The sequence below is a fragment of the Phascolarctos cinereus genome, unplaced genomic scaffold (assembly GCF_003287225.1).
Source record: "Phascolarctos cinereus isolate Bilbo 61053 unplaced genomic scaffold, phaCin_HiC Scaffold_5;HRSCAF=322, whole genome shotgun sequence".
NCBI lineage: Eukaryota > Metazoa > Chordata > Mammalia > Diprotodontia > Phascolarctidae > Phascolarctos > Phascolarctos cinereus.
In genome coordinates, this window is record NW_027555958.1 from 203947182 (window position 1) to 203956286 (window position 9105).

Below are 9105 nucleotides of genomic sequence, written 5' to 3' on the forward strand. Positions count from 1 at the left end.
ACATGTAGTATTCAGTTAATAGAACAATAATTATTTCATATGCTGCTTCAAAGAAAACTGAGGATGAAAATGAACTACATCCCCATATATAACTATTTTTTGCTGTGCACCAAGAAGAACCTGCTTTAAATTTCCATGCTGATTTACAACCCTCATACTGTAGCAGGCAAAGTTAATGGCTATTGAAAATACCATGAAAGTACAGGGCTATCTAAAGACACATTCGGTAGTGTGTTAACTATACAAAAAAAAAGACATTGTGCAGTTTAAAAACAAATCTTACGCAGCATTATGTTTCATTTTTTTTTCTTTAAAAGGAGTAAGTTGTGTACAGGGGGGATAAATGCTTTATTGACAAGAAAAAAAAAACACTTCTAGAACCAAATTATTCATTGTCATCATCATCTTTTTCATCCTCCTCATCATTTTCTTCATCCTCCTCCTCTTCTTTATCTTCCTCGTCTACTTCCTTCTTTTTTTTCTGCTCTTCTTAGCCTTAAAAACACCTCCTTCTTTACTGACATCAGATTTTCCTTTAGCCTGGTATGCAGCAATATACTTTTCATATTTTTCCTTCGGTTTAGTTGACTTCTTTTCACAAGGTTGCTTGTCATCTGCTACAGTATTATTCCACGTTTCTCCAAATTTTTTTTTGTCACCTCTCCAATAGAAAAACCAGGATACTCCCCTTTTATTTTTGGATTATTCTCAGAACAAAATAAGAAAAATGCTGAAGGAGGCTTCTTCCATCATCAGGATCCTTAAACTTCTTTTTTGTTTCTCCTTTAGGTGGTATGTAGGTTTTCATTTCTCTTTCATAATGAACCTTGCCAGCTTTTGCTATGTCCTCAAATTTCTCTTTCTATTTAACAGACACTGTTTTCCACCTCTCTGAGCAGTTTTTAGAAAATTCTGAGAAGTTCACAGAACCATCTGAGTGCTTCTTCTTGTGTTCCTCTCATCAATTGTGCACAAAGAAGGCGTATGAAGACATCTTCCCCCTGAGCTTCTTAGGATCACCTTTTCCCATTTTTGATTACTTACCCTGAGCACCACATCACCAATGAAGAGGAAATTAAAGCAATAATTGGGAGCCAATAACTGTTTTAATTTCCCCTTCATTGGTGCTCTCTTTGAACTTAGATTGCTAGATTTATTGGCACCAACTGCAAGTGGAATGGATGAACAGTTACAAAAATATAAATTGCCTAGATTAACAGAACAGGAAATAAAATACTTAAATAAACCCTTTTCAGATAAAGAAATTGAACAAGCCATCAATGAAGTCCCTAAGAAAAAAAAATTTCCAGAGCCAGATGGATTTGCAAATGAATCTACCAAACATGTAATGAACAACTAATACTAATACCATAGAAACTATTTGGAGAAATAGATGAAGGAATTCTACCAAATTCCTTTATGATGCAAATATGATGCTCATCCCTAAACCAGAAAGAGCCAAAACTGAGAAAAGAAATGATAGACCAATTTCCCTATTGAATAAAGATGCAAAAAAGTTAAATGAAATATTAGCAAAGAAGCTACAAAAATTTAACAGGATAATACACTAAGACCAGGTAGAGGGAATGCAGGGCTGGTTCAATATTAGAAAAACTATCAGCATAATTGACCATATTAATAACAAAATCAACAGAAATAATATGATTGTTTCAATTGATGGAGATGTTTTGACAAAATAAAGCATCCTTTCTTTAAAAACACAATTATAATATAGTATGCTTGTATAGCAAGTATGGTAATGAATGGAGTTTTCCTTAAAGTGATAAGCAGTATCTATCTAAAACCATCAATAATGGGGATAAACTAGAAGCATTCTCAGTAGATCAGGGGTGAAACAAGGATGTCCATTATGATTACTGTTATTCAATATTGTAGTAGAAGTTTTAGCTTTAGCAATAAGAGGTAAAAAGAAATTGAAGGAATTACAGTGGGCAATGAGGAAACAAAACCAGCGCTTTTGTAGAGGCTATGATGGTATACTTAGAGAATCAACTAAAAATATTTTAAACAATTAACAACACTAACAAAGTTGCAGGATATGAAATATATCCACATAAATCATCAGCATTTCTGTTTATTACCAACAAAGCCAACTTGCAAGAAATAAAAAGATAAATTCCACTTAGCACAATTGCAGACAATATAAAGTATTTGGGAGTCTACATTCCAAGAGAAACCCAGGAACTATATGACCACAATTTCAAAATAATTTTCACAGAAATAAAGTCAGATCCAAATAACTGGAAAAACACCAGTTGCTCATTGATAGACTGATCTAATATATTAAAAAAGACAATTCTACCTAAATTAATCTACTCATTCATTGCCATACCAATCAAACTGCTAAAAATTATTTTATAGAATTAGAAAAAAAAAAATATCAAAATTCACCTGGAAGCACAAAAGTTCATGGATATCAAAGGGAATAATAATAAAAAATAAATAAAACATGCAAAGAATAGCAGCCTAGTTGTACCAGATCTAAACTATATTGTAAAGTGGCAGTCATCAAAACTATTTGCTACTGGCTGAGAAAAAGAATGGTGGATCAGTGCAATAGGTTAGATATATAAGACACAGTAGTCAATGATTATAGTAATGTACTGTTTGATAAACTCAAAGACTCAGTATTTCATAAAAACCACTGGGAAAACTGGAAAATAGTAACTTGAAACTTCATGAAGACCAACATCTCATATTCTATACCAACATACAGTTGAAATGGGTACATGATTTAGATGTAAAAGGTGAAACCATAAGCAAATTAGGAGAGTAAATAATAGTTTGCTCCTCAGATGTATGGAGAAGAGAAGCATTTATGACAACAACATTGAACATTACAAAATATAAAATGGATAATTTTGATTACATTAAATAAAAAAAAGTTTTGCACAAAGAAAAGCAATACAAACAGGATTAGAAGGAAAACAGAAAGCTAGAAAGTATTTTTTTTAGCCAGTTTTTTCACTAGGAGACTCATTTTAAAAATATAGAGAGAACTGGATCAAATTCATAAGAAAACAAGTCTCATTACTTAATTGATAATTAGTTAAAGGACATGAACAGGCAGTTTTCAGATGAAGAAATTAAAGCTATTTATAGTTATTGGGAAAATGCTCTAAATCACTATTGATTAGAGAAATGTAAATTAAAACAACTCTGAGGTACCACATCACTCCTATCAGATTGGTTAATATGACAGAAAAGGAAAACAACAAATGTTGGAGATATGTGAAAATTGGAACACTAATGCACAGTTAGTGGAGTTGTGAACTTATCTAACCATTCTGGAGCACAATTTGGAACAGTGCCCAAAGGGTTATAAAAATATACATACCCTTTTATCCAGTTACTATCTCTGTCTTGCAAAGAGATTATAAAAAGGGAAAAGGAACTACAAAAACATTTATAACAGGTTTTTGTGCTGGCAACAAATTGAAAATTGAAGGGATGCCCATCAGTTGGGGAATGGCTAACAAATAGTGGCATATACACATAATTTAAAACTCCTGTAAGAAATGATGAGCAGGTCCATTTCATAAAAATGTGGAAGGACTTAGGTGAACTGATGTTGAGTGAAGTGAGCAGAATCAGGAGAACATTGCACACAGTAACAGCAACAGTGTATAATGGTCAACTATAATATACTTAGCTCTTCTTAGCAATGCAATGATTCAAGGCAATTCCAAAGGACACATGATGAAAAATGCTGACCACGTGCAGAGAAAGAATTATGGAGTCTGAATGCAGATTAAAAGCACACTATTTTATTTTTTTTCATTTTATTTTGTTTTTATTTTTTCTCGTGGTTTTCCCCTTTTGTTTTGAGTCTTCTTTCACAACATGACTAATGTGGAAATACATTTAACATGATTTTACATGCTTAAACTGTATTAGTTAGATTGCTTGCTTATTGGGGAGGGGAGGGAAGCAAGGGAGGGAGAAAAAATTGAAGCTCAAAATCTTACAAATATGAATGTTGAAAACTATCTTTACATATAATTGGGGAAAATAAAATATTATTAAGTAAAAAAAAAAATAAAAGGGAAGCAAGGGAGAAAGAAATAAGCATTTATTTGCCAGTCAATGTGCTAAGCATATTACTAACATGTCATTTGAAAGAAGGCAGCATTTAAACAAATGAAAATATTAGGAAGGGTACCCTACAGGAAGATACCATGTGAGCATGACATGTTATAGAAAAGATAAGTAGACAAACATGATTTGACACCATGAGTATGGAATGGTTAGGAGTAAGTGGAAACTGGATTGCAGAGGTAAGTAAGGGCCAGACCATACAAAACCTTCAATGCAGCTTTAGAGATTTGTCTTTTATCCTGCAAAATAAGTAAGCAGTAGAAACTTATATTTTTTAATGGTGTAAAACTATATATTTTTAGGAGTAATGGAGTAGGAATGGACAGAATGCTTTAATGGGAAAAGATAAGAAGAAAAAAAATACTGAAGTCAGAGATCCTCCCCTAAATTCCAGAAAGTAAAATAATAATAATACTAGTACTACTACTACTGCTACTAATTGCTCACCACCAGTTACTGGGGTAGCTAAATGGTACAGTAGATAAAATATTGAATATGGAATGAGGAAGACCTCAGTTCAAATCCAGTCTGAGACTCTTACAAGCTATGTGATTCTGGGTAAGTCACTTAATCCTGTTTCCTCATTTTCCTCATCCATAAAATGAACTGGGGAAGAAAATGGCAATTCCCTTCAGTATCTTTGCCACGAAATTCTAAATGTGGTCAAGAAAAGTCTGACACAACTGAAATGACAATAACCAGTCTTGAGAGAGATAAATTTTGTTCTGTTCTCTTCTTTCATTCTGTTCTAAGAAAGTTTTAATTGCTACATAATCTTTCTTTCTTTATTCCTTCCTTCCTTCCTTGCTCCCTCCCTCCCATGTTCCCTCCCTCCTTCCTTCGTTCCTTCGTTCCTTCTTTTTTCTTTCTTTCTTTTTCTTACTTCCTTTTTCTTTCTTTCTTCTTTCTTTCTTTCTTTCTTTCTTTCTTTCTTTCTTTCTTTCTTTCTTTCTTTCTTTCTTTCTTTCTTTCTTTCTTTCTTCTTCTTTCTTTTTTCTTTCTCTTTTTCTTTCTTTGTTCTTCTTTCTTTCTTTCTTTCTTTCTTTCCCTTCCATCTTTCTTTCTTTCTTTCTTGAACAAAGAAGACCTGAATGAAAAATGCTTAATCTTCAGGTTGCTGTTCTACAAAATGAGTATAGTAATAGCATCTATGTCCCATGTTTGTTGTAATAATGAAATAATATGTATGTAAAATGCTTTGTAGATCTTAAAGCACTATGTAAATGTTAGCTATATATATATATATATATTATCTATATATATATATATATATATATAATATATACTATATATATATAGTTTACTATTATAAATATAGCAAGGTATGAACTAGATTGGAAGGGAGGAATATTGGAATACCAGTAACTAGTAGAATCACAAGTTATGAACATCCAATGTAATATCTTGGAGGTGTCTCCTCAAAGATAGTATGCTAAGGTGACAAAAAATAAAATAAATACCTATGGCCATAAATGAAAGGAGAGTGATTCCCTCTCTTAGCCACCTCATGTACCATATAGGGTCATAAATTTGTACGATCATAGATTTAGGGAAGGAAAGAATTTTAGAGGTCTTTAAGTCCATTCTACTTATCATAGACTCAGACTGCCTAATGCCCTCTTCATGTTTTAGGATTGGAATCTGGATGATACAAGACACCTGCGGACCATCTAACAGTTAACAAAAGGAGATTTCTTTAATCATAGCAGTGAAATAAAATTCAGCAAGGGTAGAGAATTGTTTTAGGTGGAAATAATTTTCCTTCCCTCTGTGTTGGCTAAACTGACCTGCTAGTCAGAAACTTGAGTTAGAAACTACTGAATCATCATACAATGGCTTTTTGTATCAAGGCCAGCTAGAAACTATATGAATGTCTTAAACTTTAGTACCTTAGCCCAATTAATTTTTGAAGGCAATTTTAATACCTTTCAAGGAAAGATACCCTAAGCTACATAGCAAATATGGTTCTTGCTCCTCCCTTTTTTGACATGTAATATTCTCATTCCTTAGCCTACATTTTGGGTCTCTAGAGAAGGTTACTACCACCACCACCACCACCACCACCACTACTACTGCTACTACTACTACAACTACTACTACTACTACTATTACTACTACTTCTCCAAGTCCTAAGAGTAATCTTGAGGGGTTGGGTTTCTAGTACTGTCACTCTCATAAGTCCACAGCCAGTGCGTGCATCATTATCCATCAAATACATTGGCTTTTATAAAAGAGCTGTTGTCAGGCAATACTTTTCTGATTTTCAAGGGCTAAATGGCACAGTGGATAGAGGAATAGGCCTAGATTAATGAAAACTTGAGTTCAAACCTGCCATCAGACACATACTGGACCCCCCTGGATAGTTCCGGCACCTCCAGTGAGCAGTGTTGCCCACTTTGGAAACCCCCAAGCAGTCCATCATAATGAAGCTGATGAAGTAGAAACCAGGCAGAGCAATTGGTTGAAAATGAAGAGGTGGCTAGAATTTTTGTGTTCTATAGGAAGTTTAGGAGGAGTTTCTACATTATTTCTGCATTTTTACTTCTACATTGGTGACAGAATGACTGAAAAAAGGAGCACAGAGTCATATTAGAAAACTAGAATCTGAGGATATAAAGATGAAAATGAAACAAATCTCTGGTACCAAAAAGCTTAAAGTCTGTGCTGGGGAAACAATACACAAGCAAATGTGCATAAATTAAAAAAAATAAATTATGAAGAAATTTCATAGTGCCAGTGCCAGAGGAATATAAACAATTTGTGAAAGCGGCAAAAAAGTTGAAGGTAGCACTTGATCTCAGCTTTGAATGGAGTTAGGAATTTCACAGGTATGCATGAATAAGGGATGCATTCCAGATCTGGGGAAAAGCCTATGCAAAGATATGGAGGCAGGAGATTGAATGTCACATATGAGGAATGACAAGTAGGCTAGCTTGTCTAGAACATGGAGTACATCTGCAGAGTAATGTGAGTTAAGCATGGCTGGTAGCAAGACTATGAATACCTTTAATTTCTACTTTACCGTAGGGCCAAAAAGTAGAAAATATTTAATGCCTCTTTGATATGTACTCCAGATGATAACATACATGGTATTTATTAATCTCAATGAAAATGAACTTTTATAAAGTGGAGTTAGTTTTCCAAGTTTCTCACCCTAGGCAGAAAACTGTCAGTCATAGAAGGACAAAGTTTAATATAATGACTTGCAAAAAAAAAATTATCAGGCAACTATAGGTATCATTTTTTTAAATGGATAAAATGATCAGTCTATCCAGACTTTCAAAGAGAAATGACTGATTTACAGAGAAATCAAAATGTTTCCTATAATATCTACCTGAACTTTAACAGTTTAGATGATCTTTTGTTTTTGTCTGAGCATCTCAGATCAAATCAGAAAATAGTAGTCATAATCCTGAGTCATTCACATCATAACTGTATCATAACATCATAATCACATCATAACGGTGGACGAGTCATGAATTCTCAGATAATCAGTATCTTTATATACAAGAAGAATAATAACAATCTTGCCTATACTACAGAGTTGTAGCTAAGTTTAAATGATATGTCGTCATTATATCCACATCCAGAGAGAGAGAGAGAGAAGATGTAAAAGACACACTGTTAGCCAATGCCCTAAAGAAGTTTACAGTTGTAATAAGAGATCAATAAAAAAAACCATAATTTAACTTATTATGTGGTATGTCATAAAAAAGAGATAAATTACTTTGGGAGTGTAGCCATGAAAAAGATGACTTCTGGACTATTCTGGGAGGTTTGCTTGAAGTCACATTTGCATTGAAATTTGAGGCCTAGATAGAATTTAAAAGAATATTCAAGTAATTTTCCCAGTGTATTGTGCATTTCCCTCATGCTCCTAGAAATGTCTATGGGACAGAATGGGCTAGTTTATTTGTCAGAATTTCTAAATCCATTTTAGACATAAAGGACATAGAACTCTATTGATAATAATTGTACCATTTCCTTTCAACTTAGCTGCATAACAGCACTTTAGACTTCACTGTTTCTGTAATGACAACAGCAACTGCCATTATACCAGATCGTTTTGATTTTATCCTGCTCATTATGAACCTCTTGTCCAATTGCTAGAGTCATGTCCCCAAATGAAAGGTTAAGTACTGGTTCTATACATATAAAACAGAGTCCTAATTACCATCCAGCTTGCAGAGACAAAACCACTTGAAAGAAATTTCTTTCCTGACTCTCTGGTACCGATCAGAAAAATATCAGAATGAAGGAGGTCGAGGAGTGAAAGGGACAGGAGAAAGTAGAGAAATATTTCTGTAAACAAGTATTAAGCAATTGGGAATAATTCAAAAAAAATTGAATTTCATCACATCTTGTAGGAGTTTCTGAATATATTTAATAACATATATAAATGAATTTTAACCATAAAATCTTTATTCAAGCCTCACATCCTGACTTATGGAATCAAGTTCTCTAAGATCATAATTCATTACACTTGAAACAATGTTAATTATTATCTTCTTGCCCAACAAAGAATAGCCTATATACTGAATTCTCTAAGTATTTAATTATGGGTAAAATGTATATAAAATTACTAAACCATTTTAAAAGTTGAAGAGCTATCTCATATCTTTTATACAAATATATGTGGAGCAGTGTTTGGAATTTTCAGTGTATTTATGGAATTAAGCCATGTAAATATGTAATGTGGAAAATGTAAATATCTTTTTAACATGAAAAATCATTACATAAATTAGTCTTTGCACAATAATATGAGATTGGTATGGAATGTTCTGTTTATCTGAGTGTTAGGGAACAGAAGTCCTGAATCTGAGATGGAGAAAATTAATCTCTCAAGAAATCACTAAGCATTTTTTAAAAATCATAATATTTATGTTTCCCAATTACATGTAAAAATAATTTCAACATTCTTTTTTTTTTCAAATTTTGTGTTTCAATTTCTCTCCTTTTCCCTACCTCCCATTGAGAAGACAAGCA

General features: G+C 33.0%; 1 pseudogene; it reads right to left on the reverse strand.

The window, feature by feature from the left end:
• Positions 1-385: 385 nt before the first annotated feature.
• Positions 386-1030, reverse strand: LOC110217922 (high mobility group protein B1-like 1 pseudogene; annotated as a pseudogene).
• Positions 1031-9105: the final 8075 nt, after the last annotated feature.